Source organism: Pelodiscus sinensis, unplaced genomic scaffold (assembly GCF_049634645.1).
Source record: "Pelodiscus sinensis isolate JC-2024 unplaced genomic scaffold, ASM4963464v1 ctg35, whole genome shotgun sequence".
NCBI lineage: Eukaryota > Metazoa > Chordata > Testudines > Trionychidae > Pelodiscus > Pelodiscus sinensis.
Window position 1 is genome coordinate 1,412,111 of NW_027465908.1, and position 15,747 is coordinate 1,427,857.

Consider the following 15,747-nt stretch of genomic DNA (forward strand, 5'->3'; position numbering starts at 1 on the left):
CAACGATGCATTGCAGAGTTCCACATAAACAGAAGTCCATAATGGACGGATGCAGACGGTAAAACGGAGGAAGAGGTTAGACAGGCCAGCCGAAGATGGAATGAAGAAATCAACCTAGCCAAGTTCCTTTTCAAGTCAAGTCCCCATCAGCATCGCTGGGCGGAAGCCTCACTTGAGTATGATTTTTTGTTGTCTTGTGGTCTCAGTTACCCATTAGCATCACTAATGCCAGCAGATCATTAAAGAGACATACAGGATACAGTCTGGGGCCTACCAAAGATGCACCATGTTCCTTTAACAAAAAACAGAACTATGTAGCACTTTAAAGACTAACAAGATGGTTTATTAGGTGATGAGCTTTCGTGGGCCAGACCCACTTCCTCAGATCAAATAGTGGAAGAAAATTGGCATGACCATATATACCAAAGGATACACTCAAAACAATGAACACATCTAAAAAGGACAAATCAAATTTCAGAACAGACGGGGGATGGGGGGGGGGAGGTAAATGTCTGTGAGCTAATGATATTAGAGGTGATAATTGGGGAAGCTATCTTTGTAATGGGTAAGATAATTAACGTCTTTGTTTAGACCAAGGTGTAAAGTGTCGAATTTAAGCATGGATGACAGTTCAGAGGATTCTCTTTCAGGGTCTTAAAGGATTCCTTTAAAGCAGATTGCAGCATATGCTACTGTACATAAGAAAGCCTCATATCCTATGGTTGAAAACAGAGAGAAATGAGGGTGGCTCATAGTTTACACACAGAGTGCTCAGAGAGAGATGCAGAGAGGTGTTTATGGAGGCCGAGGAAGGCCCATCTACGCAGACCCAAGGCCTGGGCTCTTAAAACTGATTTAACTGGACTCTGAATGACTATTTAAATACACACACACACACACACACACACCACTGTAATGGCAGCTGTGGTGCACCTGCCTCACCATCTCACAACCGTGGGGTAATTAGCAACCAGGCACCAAGGGGCATTTTCCCCAGGTGGTTGTTTACACAAATCCAACTTTAGGTACCCAACTGTTATCTAGGCAGGAAGGGAAAACAGGGGTGGGGAACCTAACGCACAGGGGCTAGATGCAGCTCCTGGCTTGCCTGGATCTGGCCCCCGAGACGCCTCTCCCCCCACCAGCATTGGGGAGTCCGCGCTGGCGCTCCAGCCCCCCTGCCACCCTACTTGGAGCACACAAAATATACTAGTCCCCCTGGTCTCTGGTGTGCAAGGGGAATGTGGGGACTCGAGATCCTCATCAGTGAGGGTTTGGGTTGTTTGCTTTTTTTATTTTTGCTTCTCCCTTGTGTGCGGCCACCAACTGATTTTTCTGTGGGTCAGTGGCCCCTGATCCAAAAAAGTTTCCCCACCATTGCAGCAAAGGTCATGGGAATCAATCTGGAATTGAACAGAAAACCTGAGTCTTGGAAAATTAAAAAAGAGGGCTACTCCCCACTGAGAATGAGTCATCATGGCAAGAAAAAAATATTAAAAATACGCTTGGGTTTGGGGATGTTTATATCCCGAATCTGAGAGCAAAGCATTTAAGTGGGTGCTGTCCTTGAAAACACTGGATCTCCTCTGGGACGTGAGCATGCTGGGCAGCTGTTCAGAGGCCACATGGCACTTGTGTTAGAAAAGGGAATTTAGCTAGTTCAAAAGTGCAAAGACAGAGGTAACATCTTTGTGTTTATTTTCTGAGTAACTTGCCTGAGTTTGCTTTTCCTCCCCTCTCCAGCTTGGAATCCACAACATTTCTATTAAATACACTGTGTGTTTATTTTTATCCCAAGGAGGGCTCTGTGGTGCAAATGGTTTGGCACATGTGTGGCAAAGGGGACTGATAACTTGGGGGGTCCAGTTTCACTCCTTCAGAGGCAACAGACCAGATGGGAAAAATCCTGGTGTCTGGCACTTAAGAGTTTAGGGTTGACTGATCTGGGGAGACTAGGGCCTAGAAGGATTTCTGGTGTCATTCTGAAAGGAATCACGAGGCTGGTGAGAACTAGGGTGAGACCTTGTACTTTTAGGTGGCTTTGTTTAAAAACAAATAAAAGGAAGTACTTCTTCATCAATGCACAACCTGTGGAACTCCTTGCCAGTGGATATTGTGAAGGCCAAGACTATAACATGTTTCAAAGGAGAGCTACATGAATACATGGAGGATAGGTCCATCAATGGCTTTTAGACAGAATAGACAGAGGTGGTGTCCCTCGTCTCTGTTTGTCAGAAGTGGCAGGGGAGGGATCACTTGATGATTCCCTGGTCTGTTCACTCCCTCTTGGGTATCTGGCATTGGCCACTGTCAGAAGACAGGATACTGGCCTAGATGGACCTTTGGTCTGGCCCAATATGGCTGTTCTTACATACTGGCGTGAGGGCTCTCAGTGGTGGCAGCCGAGCATTAAAGCATCCTAAATTAAAGGGCCTTCTTACTAATCTGAGTGATCCCCAAAATGTCACCCCCTCTGATCGTTAGCGTATTACTTGCTAATGGACAAAGGGCCCAATCAGTCTTAGGCCATTTGTTTTATCTCTACCATGCTTCTCAGATCAACAGGCTGGTAACCGGGGATGGTGAGGTGGGGGGCAGGAATTCAAGGTTGGAAAATGAAACAAAGAACTTGGAGGGGAGAATGAACCTCGGCCCTGAATCTGAGCGAGGCACAGAATAAAGCCATGGCTGGGGAGCAGAATGGCCCACAATTCACAGGCCCAGGGGTGTCTGGGAAAGCTAGGCCACAGCATTCTCACAGCTCTCTCCTCGTCGAATCCTAGAACACTAGAATTGGAAGGGACCTCGCAAGGTCATTGAGTCCGGTCCCCTGCCCTCACGGCAGGACCAAGCACCATCTGACCATCCTTGACAGATGTCTGTCTCACCTGCTCTTAAATGTCCCCACTGATAGAAATTTCACAATCCTCCTAGGCAATTTATCCCAGTGTTTATCCACCCAGGCAGGAAGTTTTTCCTAATGTCCAACATAAATGTCCTTTGCTGCAGTTTAAGCCCTTTGCTTCTTGCCCTATCCTCAGAGGCCAAGGAGAACAATTTTTCTCCCTCCTCCTTCTGACGCCCTTTCAGACACCTGAAAACCGCTATCATGTCCTCTTTTAGTCTTCTCTTTTCCAAACTAAACAAGCCCAATTCTTTCAGTCTTCCTTCCTAGTTCCTCACTGATGTAAATACATAAGGTGTCATTATGAAAAACCTCTTCTGAGTCACTGGAACACAGCTGGTTTTCTGAGCGATCTACGTTGGCACACAAGGGAGCTGTGGCCCGCGGAGCCAATCTAATAGCGGCATCCCAGGGAAATGAGAGCCCAGGGACTGTCACATGAAAGGGTGCCCAAGGAAAGGCAGAGAGAGGGATGCGCCAGGTACAGCTAGTCCTGACCTGCAACAGATGGAGCCTTTACAAGGCTTCTGCATGAGCCTAGCTCTGCTCGTAATGAAAGTCTCATGGACTTCAGCAGCTCAGAGCCAGCACGATGTTAAGCTCTTCTCCAGATCCTACCCCACGGAGGAGCAATGGACCCACGCCATCTGCACATAAAGAGGCCCGCAGCTGGGTCCAAATAGCCGAGAAGCTGTACAAGCTAGACAGCCACGGATGCAGACCCCCCAGACCAATAGTTTGCAGTGAAGGATGGACCATTCGTCGGCCCCTACGGCCATGCTGCATCAGAGCCACAGTCCATCCACTCTGGTCTCCAATAGTGTCCTATACCGGATGTTTTGCAAGAAGATCTAAGAACTGTCTGTAGGCAGAGGTGGTGCCGTGCGAATGCTTTCTACTTAGCAAGGGAAAGAAATGTTCTACTCTGAAAAGTGGAGAATATCTAAGAGGATGAAAAGGCCGAAGGTTAATAAAAATGTACCTGTGTTTTGTTTTAAAGACACGCTCATTCCCTCCCCCAGCAGAAAGCCAAGCGTAGCCTATGAACCTCCTTCTGGCAGCCCGTGGAGCCGCCCTGAGTCTCTAGGAAGAGCAGTGTGCCGGGTGGACAGTAATTAACACTGAAATTTGCTCACCCGGTTCCTGAGTCGCTGACACCCGCCTTGCTGCCCAGCCCACCTGCTGTGTAGACCTAATCCCCTGAAGTAGATGTACCATTACACACAACAGAATCGCTAACACAGCAGGATGCGGTTGGATGGAGAGATCTAGCGGTGTGTTAATAACAGGCCTGAGGAAAGAACAACAAAAAAACAGACCTGATAGTTGTCAGGAGGAAAATTGCCTACAGAAACACAAACATTTTACACTCGTGCGCACCACGGTGTAGTCATCCAGTTACCACAGTGATGGATGTGTTTGAAATGATAGCGAGATATGCATGGGCAGGCAGAGAGATGCATAGCTGACAATTAGATACATGCCCAAAGGCCTAATGGATGGAATGCCGGACTGGAACTCAGGATAATCAGGTTTCTGCCACTGGTTTGGTGGGTGGCCTTTGGCCAGTTCCCTCCCCTCCCTGTGCCTCAGTTTACCCAGCTACAAAATGGGGTTGATGATACTGTCAAACTGTAGAAAACTCTTTGAGATTCATGGCTGAATAATGGTATAAGAGAGTTAGGATGAATAAAAATGAAAATTATTATTAATAATAATAATAATAATAATGTACAGCTGATTTCTAAATACGTGGCAGCATAGCTAGGCAATCGGATGCATTGCTATAGATACCATGATGCCAGCAGGTTCAAATCTGGTTGCAGCTGGTATTGAGAAGCCCCTGCTACATAAGGCCAAGAATAATATTAAGGGAAGTTGCTTGATCTCTTTCACTCTGACTGTTGCAATGGTAGAACCCTTATGGAAACAGACACATCTGCCAGGTCAGCTGAGCTCTTTCTGTCCCCATGTTCTTACACTGCACAAAACCTGGCCAACACCAATCACACATCAGAGTGTGTGAGGGGGAGGCATCGGGAAAACAAACCAAGTGCTCTTGGTCTTTCAAATGGCAAGCTCATTACGACCCCAAGTCCTAACAGCTTTTTGGACAGCATGTCAAATCAGTTGCCAGTATTAATGTTTTAGTCTCACCTCACCCAAGCTGACACATCACCAGCACAGAACCCGGGCGGCACAGGAAAATAGCAACATAAAGGGCTCTCAGAGAAACAGTGCTATTGTGCTGCTGGCATCTTAACAGGTGATGCCCACAAAAATTTCTCCCTTTCACCTACAGCCTGTGAGAAGCCCCAGGTGGATGGGAAGCAGAGGGGTGGGTAAGAGGCAAAGGGAAATCAATCCATTTCTTTTACCCAGTTAGCCTATTAACTGTGGTTTGTAACCCATCCTTTAAATCAGCTTCTGTACCTAATGTCTGGAAGATAGCTAATGTGATGCCAATATTTAGAGGGGGGAGTCTAGAGGTGATCCTGGCAATTACAGACTGGTAAGTCTAATGTCAGTACCAGGCAAATTAGTTAAGTGAGAGTAAAGAATAAAATTGTCAGACACATGGATGAACATAATTTGTTGGGGGAAAGTCAACATGGTTTCTGTAAAGGGAAATCATGCCTTACTAATCTGCTAGAGTTCTTTGAGGGAGTCAACAAGCATGTGGAAAAGGGGAATCCAGTAGATATAGTGTACCTAGTTTTCCAGAAAGCCCTTGAAAAGGACCCGCACCAAAGACTCTTAAGTAATGTAAGTTGTCATTGGATACGAGGGAAGGTCCTCTCATGGACTGATAATTGGGCAAAAGACAGGTAACAAAGGATAGGAATAAATAGTAAGATTTCAGAATGGAGCAAGATAACTAGTGGTTTACCCCAAGGATTTGTACTGGGACCAATCCTATTCAACCTATTTATAAATGATCTGGAGAAATGGGTAAACACTGAGGTGGAAAATTTGCAGATGGAGAGCTCAAGATAGTTAAGACCAAAGCAGACTGTGAAGAGCTTCAAAAAGATCTCACCAAACTAAGTGATTGGGCAACAAAATGGCAAATGAAATTTAATGTAGGTAAATGTAAAGTAATGCACATTGGAAAAAATAATCTTAACTGTGCATACAATATGATGGGGACTAATTTGGTTACAACTACTCAAGAGAGAGATCTTGGAATCATTGTTGGTAGTTATCTGAAAACATCCACTCAGTGTGCAACGGCAATCAAAAAAGCAAACAATGTTAGAAATCATTAAAAAGGGATAGAGAATAAGATAGAGAATATCATATTGCCTCTGTATAAAACCATGGTACTCCCACATCTTGAATACTGAGTACAGATGTGGTGGGCACATCTAAAAAAAGATATATTGGCATTGGAAAAGTTTCAGAAAAAGGCAACAAAAATGATTAGGGTTTGGAACGGGTCCCATATGAAAAGAGATTAAAAGGACTGGGACTTTCCACCTTAGAAAAGAGGAGACTAAGCAGGGATATGGCAGAGGTCTATAAAATTATGACTGGTGTAGAAAAAGTGAATAAGGAAAAGATATGTACTTGTTCCCATAACATAAGAACTAGGGGGTCATGAAATGAAATTAATAGGTAGAAGGCTCAAAACAAGCAAAAGAAAGTTTTTCATTATGCAGAGCACGGTCAGCCTGTGGAACTCCTTGCCAGAGGAGGTTGTGAAGACCAGGTTTTTAACAGGGTTTAAGAATAACCAGATACATTCCTGGAGATTAGACCCATCAATGGTTATTAGCCAGGATGGGTAGGAAGTCTAGCTTGAATATTAGGAAAAACTATTTCCCTAGGAGGGTGGTGAAGCACTGGGATGGGTTCTGTAGGGAGGGAATGGAATCTCCATCCCTAGAGATTTTTAAGTCTCAGCTCGACAAAGCCCTGTCTGGACTGATTGAGTTGGGATTGGTCCTGCCTTGAGCAGGGGGCTGGACTTGATGACCTCGTAAGGTTTCTTCCAGCTCTATGGTTCTATGATTTTATGAATGGTGCCCCTATCGTCTGTCAGAGGCTGGGAATGGATGATAGGAGAGGGATCACTTGATGATTCCCTGTTCTGTTCCCTCCCTTAGGGCTATTTGGCATTGGCCACTGTCGGCAGACAGGAATCTGGGCTAGATGGACCTTTGATCTCACCCAGTGTCACCTTTTGTCCGTTCTAGTGGCATTTTGACTGCTTGCAGAGAGAAAGGATGAATTTGCTCAATTGCCTTAGCTGTGAGAAAGCTGCAGAGGCTCAGGCACTAAGCTTCACAGCTCCCAGGTTCAGTTCCGTCTGTCAGCCATACACGCGCAGGGAGCAGTCCTCAGCCGCTCATTGAAATAGCTGTGGGGACAGTTTCTGAGCACTTTAAGCTAAGTTGTCTCAGTTGCCCAGTGCATAAGAGTTTGAACGGGGAAGGAGGGCAAGGGATTCAGGCAGGATCAAAGGTGAATTAGGAAAAAAAGCACAAGGGTGTGACACAGTTCTAGGAAGTCAGGCTTTCTATTAACACAGGGCAGGGGAACTGAACACAGACCCATTTCCATTTCAATCACAGACACACACTACCCTCTCGTCCTTGGGCACAATCCTCCTTGACGTCCTTGCAGATTCCTGCATAGAGATCAAGGGCCATTTGCGTCTAAGGATCCCTGGGTAAAACTCGGCAGTGAAGTCATTCTAGGTGGGGGAGAGAGAATTGGTTTCACAGCAAGAGGATTCCTCTGTGAACACCCCCTGTCCTTCATGTTACAGGATGCAACTCAACACGGGTTTGAGAATTGCTTCTCTTTCTCTCACAATCACTCAATGCAGACTTTTACCCAATGCTGTTCATTCTGTGGCTCTCAACCCAGCCACCCCCTATGGGCTTATGCTCCCCATGGTGCTCCAGAGAAGAAGGCATTCTACGAACCCAGTGTGAGGGCTTCCATCTTAACCACACCTCAGGGGCTGAATTGGGGGCCTCTGGTGATCTGTGAGAGTTTCTACAGCTTGAACAAAAGATCCAGGCTCTGAAACGGAGAACTTTAAATAGACACAGCGGGCACTGAAGGATTTTCATGGGCCAGTAGGCTATAGAAATCCTAGGTCACGGGTGGTGGGACTCAGAGGAAGGTCTGTGGGAGGATGCAGATTAAAAAGTCAAATGGCCAAATTACTCTATGTAGATCTGATTGTCAGATCAGCGCTTGAGCCCTCGTTAGACAAGGAAACTAGCGATCGTTTAAAAATCTGTCCATTACCATGTTTAAACATATTATAAATCCCTCCTGAGAACCTAGTGTAGACAGGGCATAACCCCGTCAAAACGATATGAGCTGGTTGGGATGAATCTTAAAGTAGCTGAGGTTTCACTGCTACCAGCTAAGGGGCCTTTCTCAATTCTTTGTGGAACATCTTAAGTGCTACAAAGGGCAGACTGCCTCGGGCAGGTTTTAAAAGCAACCACCAGATGTTCCAGCAAATCAGGCAGCATTGATGGCTAGGCAGAAGGTGAGGCTGCATACTTAGTGCCGTTTGCATTAATTACCTTGTGATAGCTAACCTGTTACAAAAGCCTCTCATTTTCACATTCCGGACAAGCTCCTTCCTCGACTCCAAATGCCCACAGCAAGGCCATGGCTGAAGCGTCTACTATCATTTGTAACCAGAGCTAGTCGCTGCTGTCCATGGGACCAGCTAGGACTGGGCCGTTATTTATTTATTTGTGTTAATGAATTCTTTGTGGGGAATCTTAAATGCTACAAAGGCCAAACTGCCTCGGGCGGGTTTTCAAAGCAACCACCAGACATTCCAGCAATTCATGCAGGATTGGCGGCTGGGCGTAAGGTGAGGCTGCATTAATGAAAGGCAAAGCTCCACTATTTCATTCACTGTTGCTCTTCTCAAGTGATAGTTTAACGGGAAAGTTCCGCCCAGGCTCAGGAAAGAGAAAGATTTCCTATTGGCTTGGGTTGCCGTTTTTTTAAAACTCGTTCTCCCCCACCCCAAGTGTTTGCAGGAAGAAACAGAGTGTCAGAATCGGTGATTTGCAGTCTATCCAAGCACAGCTGTTGATCACTTGGGAGAATGAACCTACCGTTTTATAAACTATTTATTAGCCCTGTCCTGTAGAGCAGCATCAATATGGCCATCGGTGAAGCAAGGCAGGAGCTATAAAAATACCATCTATCCAAAACAAGCTTCATAAAATCAAGCAGAGGCTGGGACTGCTAGGGATGGGATTGTGGCTTGACACATAAAGAGCCCCTCAATCTTTAAGATAGATCATTAAAATCCTCAAGCCCATTTGGTTCACCGAAGTCTAAATGAAAAGGGAAAAATAATGACACCTTTTCTTCTGGAGTAACAGCAGCTGGGGAGAGGGGAGGCTAGCCATGGTATTATTTGTTTCCACTGAGGTTAGATTGTTCTCACCACAAGCAGTACCACTTTTCCTTCTCCACGATGGCCCCAATACATAATCCCTATGCAAAGCAACCGCCCCCCCCCCCCAACTTTGTAGGCAATGGTTTGTTCTTTCTAACACACTGGTACATTTTGATCCACTAAGGGAGGCAGTCAAGAGGGCAATGGGGGAGAAGTCAGAATTAGAGTGATATCCTGTCCTATATCCCTCCCCAATTCCCCAAGGCAGCGAGGTAAAGCAGGAGGCAGGCGGATACATTGTTGGGGATGATGATTAACATTTCCAGCCAGCGCCTCCTCGAACCGGCTCGGAAACGTGTCTTAATAAACTGCATTGCAAATAGCCTTGTATTTCTACCTCGCTGCATCTGCTCTGGTGAGATAATGTGCAGACTTGAGAAAAAGTGACATCCTGTGAATGAGCTGAAGAGAGTTATATAACAAAGCTAAATCTTGCTCAGCAGCCACCTGGCAAATGGTTCCTTCTCATCCCCATCCCGGTAACTGACATCCAACTGAAAATTACCCATCAGAAATATTCCAGCCACGGGAGGGACACATCTTGAGCAGCCAAATTGCACCAAGGTTTCCGTTAATCCTTATTTATGAAGCAATCTAAAGGGCCACGGCTGCAGCGTTCTCGCCACCCCGCTGCGGAGCACCAGCGGTGTACTTCTGGGGAACGGAAAGCAAGGGACGAGCTGGCAGACCGTGCAGCATTCTCACAAGGTCACTGCACCGAGAGTCCGTGATACAATGTGCCTCCCAGGAATGCACTTCCTGCAAAGAACAGCATCCCTGCATCCAGGATGGCTGCACGGGACAGGCAGAGCTACCAGGGTGGAACGCAACATTCTTCTCCATTCACAACAGTGCCAGCCGTGGGGACTCCAGCCCATTTTGAATGGTGACACTTTGCAGAGTTTAGTCTGTCTGCCCACACACTAGTCACTCCAGTACTAGACCCATCACCCATCAACCCTTCTTGCCTCTGCCAATCCCTGGATGTCATCTCCCATTATTAAGCAAGGCATTCAAAACCCAGAGTCTTTTTTCTCACCCGCTAAACTCCTTAAAATTGGATCAGAAAACAAAGGGTTTTTTTAAAAATGTGTTTTGACCAGCATTTCCTGCTGACACTTCATCACTTGTCTTCTCCCCCAGTGGCCTCACCTAGATGTTACAGGAAAATTTGCCTTGAATGCCCCTAAGGGCCTGCAGGAGTTAAGAATGACCAAGGGGCTTGTCGTATTCAGAAAACTCCTTTCTCTGTGTTAGTTGCCTGCCTTTCAATAAGTTCTTTGCACACCCCACATGCACTCTCAGAAAAAAAATATTAAGCTCTTTCTCCTGTCAGCTAGCCAAGGAGGAAACGAAGACAGAGATTGCTATTGTTACTTCTCTTTTTTACACATTGTACTTGGGAGATGATCAAATGTCATAGTGACGGAAGCCACATAAATACAGAGAGAACAGTTGAAATGCAAGTAAATACATCCAAAGACAGCTTCAGTACAGCCAAACAACTGCAAGACAGATTCTCATCTCAATGGTGATGAAGTCACTGGAGTTACTCTGGATCTAATTAAGAGGAGATCTAGCCTTGCACGGTGTTTTTACTGAAATACAAAATGGATAATGGCAGGGATCTCTGTGAAGAGAGAGAAAGACTGGAAAGCTCCAACTCACACCAAGATCCTTCATCTCCCAGAAGTTTGCATGACTGATTGGGGTTCAGGCTGAGCGCTTGTAGAAGGTGAACTGGGACAAGTTTGCAGAAGCGCCTTTTGGCCGGCTTTGTCAGCCACTCATTTCACATGTGTGGCCAAATGAAAAGCAAGTTTTAAGCAACAGAAATAGAAACCAGTCTGGAGTTAAGGGTGAGGAAAGCCTGCAGTGAAAGTGACAGTGAAAACTACTACACAATTAGAATTCTTGGGTGGGGGGAATGGCTGAAAACCCTGGGAAAGTCACTTCTATTGAGGCAAACACCATGCTTTGGAAACCCTGAGAAGTGTGAATGTAAGTGAAATCTAGCGTCACTTTGGAAACAGAACAACTGAGAAGCTTTTAAAATCTCGACCCTTGACTCCTCTCTCTTGGGAATCACAGGACTGTCTACAGAGCTATAAGAACTCCTGGTCAGATTTCTCCTATTCCATGAGTTGCAAACCTTGCTAAGTCAATGTGAAAGCAAACGGCTTTGAGAAAGAGCAGCTGTATGCGATACCGCCCGATGCTTCCAATGTTCACATTTCTGAACCCTCACTTTCCCAAAGTGCAACATTCACCCCAAAGAGCAAAGACAGACAGCACTGCCCATCGAGCAGGCAACTCAACTCCTCAAAGCACTGAACTGTAAATGAAGCCCGCACATCTCCACCCTTGCTCTTCCGCAATGTCAGCCAGTTTCAGCAGCATCAGAAGGAAAACAAGCCATCTCGAACCAGACAAGGAGAAGAAAAGGGGTTTACCTGCTAAGGAATCTCCAGCCAGGCAAAGATGTTTTACATCCCTAACTCTGGACCGTCCTGAAGTTCAATAATAAGCAAATGCCACTTACCTGTTGAAAGAAAAATACAGAGAGTGAGAAGAAAAAGAAAGCTAAAGTTCACCAAGTTTTATTACATGAGGATGGAGCATTTTTAAAGCAGTGGGATCTTTAATTCCCTTCTAGATTGGAGGAAGCACAAAGAGAAACCTGAGTTTTAAATATGCCTTGGTAAAGGTCATCGTGAATGGCACATTGTCGCAAAGGCCATCCTGCATGCTGCTTGTTTTCTTATTTATTCCTCACCGGCTCATTTAGATGGCTTTCTTCTGCCACGGCCATCACAGTTAGGAGTGACGGTCTTTCCTTTCACAGGCAGCTCTTGCTACACTTACATGTGCCTCTGTCAACCTGAGATTAAAAAACTGTAATACGGCCAAAGCTGAAGACCACCCGCTGGTGCAAAAGGTGACTTCCAACTTGTTATTAAGCATCATTTCACATGAAAACATTCACATGGAAATCGTTCTGCATTCTGTACTGGCTTCCAGGGAAATTTAAGGTGTTGGTCTTGATCCCTGAAGCCCTAACTAAGGCTATCAGCTGTTTGAGAGATTCTCTTGCCATGTCCCACTATAATCCACTGGTCTGTGTGTATTACAGGTCCCCCTCTGAGCCTGATTCACAGAGCTGTGAGTCGATAACGGCCCCAGCTGGACAATCTTTGTTCTTTATCACAACCTTCAGCAGCTCATATTTTTAACTCCAGAGCTCCCCGTGTTAAATCTCCCATGTGTTTGACCAAGCTAGTGACTATGATGTTACCACTACTGTTGTAACCAGTGCAGGCATTCAAGCCCCTGGCCCTCTGATCTGAGAGAGATGGGAGCTAGTAGCAGAACAGTCTGCAGAAGAGAAAGAAAGTACCATCCCCCCCGGAACCGTCAGAGGCCATAGTTTGCGAACTTCCGGGCAAGCTGAAAGCCAATCAGTTTTGGCAGGCAGTTGGGAATGGGGAAAGGTCATGGCTGAATTGATCCGGTTGTTGCTTTGTAGGCTGCTGTCGCAAAACAGAGATTGCATGATGGGTCACGTTGTCTAATGTATGACAGTGTATATTCTAAATTACATTAAAGGCTGCCTGGGGCTACAGACAGATGCTGTTAAAATATACAATGGAATAAATAAATAAAAATAGCAAGGGGGACGGGGAGGCTGCAAGGGGAGAACAGAGGGTGGAATTCTATGCCAAGGTGTTTAAAAAAAAAAAAAGCCCACAGAGCCGCCTAAATCTCTTCTGAGACTCACGGCTACGTGTTTCAGATGCTGAAAAGATTGAACTAATAAAAAAGAAATGAGAGAACTGTCATTGCAGATTACATGGTATTTATTGCAAAATCTGCTCATTATAGAAATTTGCAAGACAAATGGATTTTTAGCAGGAAATGGCAGCTTTTCCTTGTGTGCCTAGGAAGGAGCAAAAACTTGTGGGAACCCCCCACTCTCTCCCTCCCTCTTCAGAGACTGCAGGCTTCCAAGTCTGATCAAACAGCCTGGAAATACTCATTAAGCCCGTAAATAAATAAATAATTCCCCCTACCAGCTTCTTCATAATCCTATGAGAAACCACAATTAAGAAATATTCGAAGCAAGAAAAGCTCATTTGGCCTAGAGAGCTTGTAGAGTGAGAAAACCTCCCTCTCTTGCCCTTCAACGGCATGCGCCCATTACTGGTGGAAATTGCTGCTAACTCTCTGAATTCTTTCTCCCTTTCTTCCAGGGAAAACTCTCCAAGAAGAAGAGTCGTTGCTGGTCAATCCTTCTGCCTTGATAAATGATTAATTCCTGGCCCTACCTGAGGATTTGCATAGAGACTATGGTGCTTCGGTTCCTGCCGTATCCAAGAGCTTCTAATTATATTTTGGCCTTTTTCCTGGTTAATTCCAAGAGCCTGAGACTTAACCCTCTCCCTAATATCTTGTATGCATGGACAGATAGTTGACAGATAATACACAAATAGGCAGGTTCCAAATGAATCTCTGGGCTGAAGACTGGAGGAGAAAAAGGAAGTATGTGGGGAGAGAAGGCAGGGAAGTACACCTTGATAGACTACACAGGAGGAGCGGTCAAGCTGCAAAAAGCTTCTACAAGTTTTTCAATGCCATAACTGTATCATTTAGCAGGGAAGGTGGATTTGCAGACACACATCAATGGGGGGAAAGAGGCATTTCTGAGGAGGGGGAAGCGGAAGGAGACACCTGTCTTATTTGCAGTTCTTTTTTTTTATGGGAAAGCAATTACAGCCTTATTCAATTTAGGACCCCGAACGCACCCTGATCTACTTGTAAATGCTTCTGGTTTACAGTACAGCACTTTCAGATACAGCTGGGGTAAATACATGGGAGATTGGTCCTACCTGGGTTGTGGCACAACGGTTAATTGTGATGCCCCATGAAATGTAATGATGCAAAACAGAGTAGTGACACTAATCAGATGTTTGATTCAGGAATAGTTGGTTGGTTGGAGCCGCCGAATTGTTTTGCCTGGCCTTTCAATGGGGCTGCATTAATTTTGAATCCCCATTCTGTCAGCTGATGTATGAGATAGACAGTGCATGTGCCTCCTCTCTGGGGAATCTAGCAGTGCTGGCATTACTAACAGACTCCAGTCCAATGCTAAAATAGTCCAGGGTTGGGGGTTGCAAAAGTGCACAAAGCATGGCAGAAAAGCCTTTTTCCACCATCTCCACACATGAGCAAACCAGCCACATACAGAAGAGTGAATGGTGCCTGGATGTTTAGAGACATTAAAAAAGCTACTTTCTATGTTTGGCTTGTCAGATTCCATGGACACGTGCCCCATCTCAGCCAAGGAATGGCCAACGTGTGTGGAATTCTGGTTCTTAAGGCTTGCCAGCAGCGATCTGCTCAAATAAATTTAATTCTCCAGGTAATGAGGACTCCAAGTTAAATAATGCAAAACGTTTCAAGTTGGGAGAGGTCGTGTTGGACTGCCTGGCCCACGGGATGAGTTATAAGCTCTGGAGTCTTTTCTCTAGAAGTTGCGGGTTCAGAAAAGAGCTACAAGAATGTCGTGCTGGAGGCCAGTTGGAAAACTTGCCTCGCTATGAGCGACTATTTAGTTAGCTTAAGCCAAAGTTGAGACGTGATTTGGTACATGAACCTCAGGAGAGATTTTAGACACTAGGGGTCTCTCAATAGTGGCATGAGGTCCAATGAAAAGCTGAAGCTAGACAAATTTTGGTTAAAGGGTGAGGGTAATTCATCATTTGAACATCTTATCTAGGGACATGATGGATTCTCCATCGTGTGAAAGACTCTAAATCAAGACTAGCTCAGTCACAAGATCCAGGCCTGATGCAAGCATCCCGGTGGAGGTCCTCTAGCCTCTGTTAGGCAAGAAGTCCAATGAGAAGATCATAATTGCCCCTTCTGACCTTAAATTCTGTGAATGTGGTTCAAACCCAAACCCAAGTCAGTGGCGGGTGTACGTTGGTGGCCATTATGCAATGACTGATGTTTCTCAGTCCACTTTCTAGTTGGGCCGGTGTCTACATGACACAAAGTGACCCTCACAACTGGCCTCCAGCACAACAATCTTAGCCTGTGTCCACACTTCAGATTTGACAGTGGCACAGCGGCGGTGACAGATGCGCTGGTATAGTCCCCGCAGGGTAGAGACACACACACGCACTATAGGGCTGTGGTCCGCCTGTCACTGTCAGCAGTACAGCTCCCCGAGAGGCAGTTCTATGGCAACAAAAGAATTCTTCCCTCCATCTAGTGCTGGGGCGAGGGCACCTGACGTCTCTCGGGGAGTGGGTCCTTCACACCCCAGAGAGACGTAGGCAGCTGTCACTTTTCCTGGTAGATCAGCCCTCAGGAGAAGGTTCTTAGGCTG

The 15,747-nt window shown here is 45.8% G+C and overlaps 1 protein-coding gene and 1 long non-coding RNA gene across 2 annotated transcripts in view; one reads left to right on the forward strand and one right to left on the reverse strand.

Annotated features, from left to right (window-relative positions):
* LOC142824433 (uncharacterized) overlaps window positions 1–14,019 on the forward strand; it is a 32,915-nt gene extending 18,896 nt beyond the window's left edge. Inside the window, exon 3 of the long non-coding RNA XR_012899313.1 lies at window positions 13,607–14,019. This is a non-coding gene — a long non-coding RNA (uncharacterized LOC142824433). The remainder of the gene's footprint in view (window positions 1–13,606) is intronic.
* LOC142824448 (opioid-binding protein/cell adhesion molecule homolog) overlaps window positions 1–15,747 on the reverse strand; it is a 999,900-nt gene that overhangs the window by 668,809 nt on the left and 315,344 nt on the right. The window lies entirely within an intron of this gene.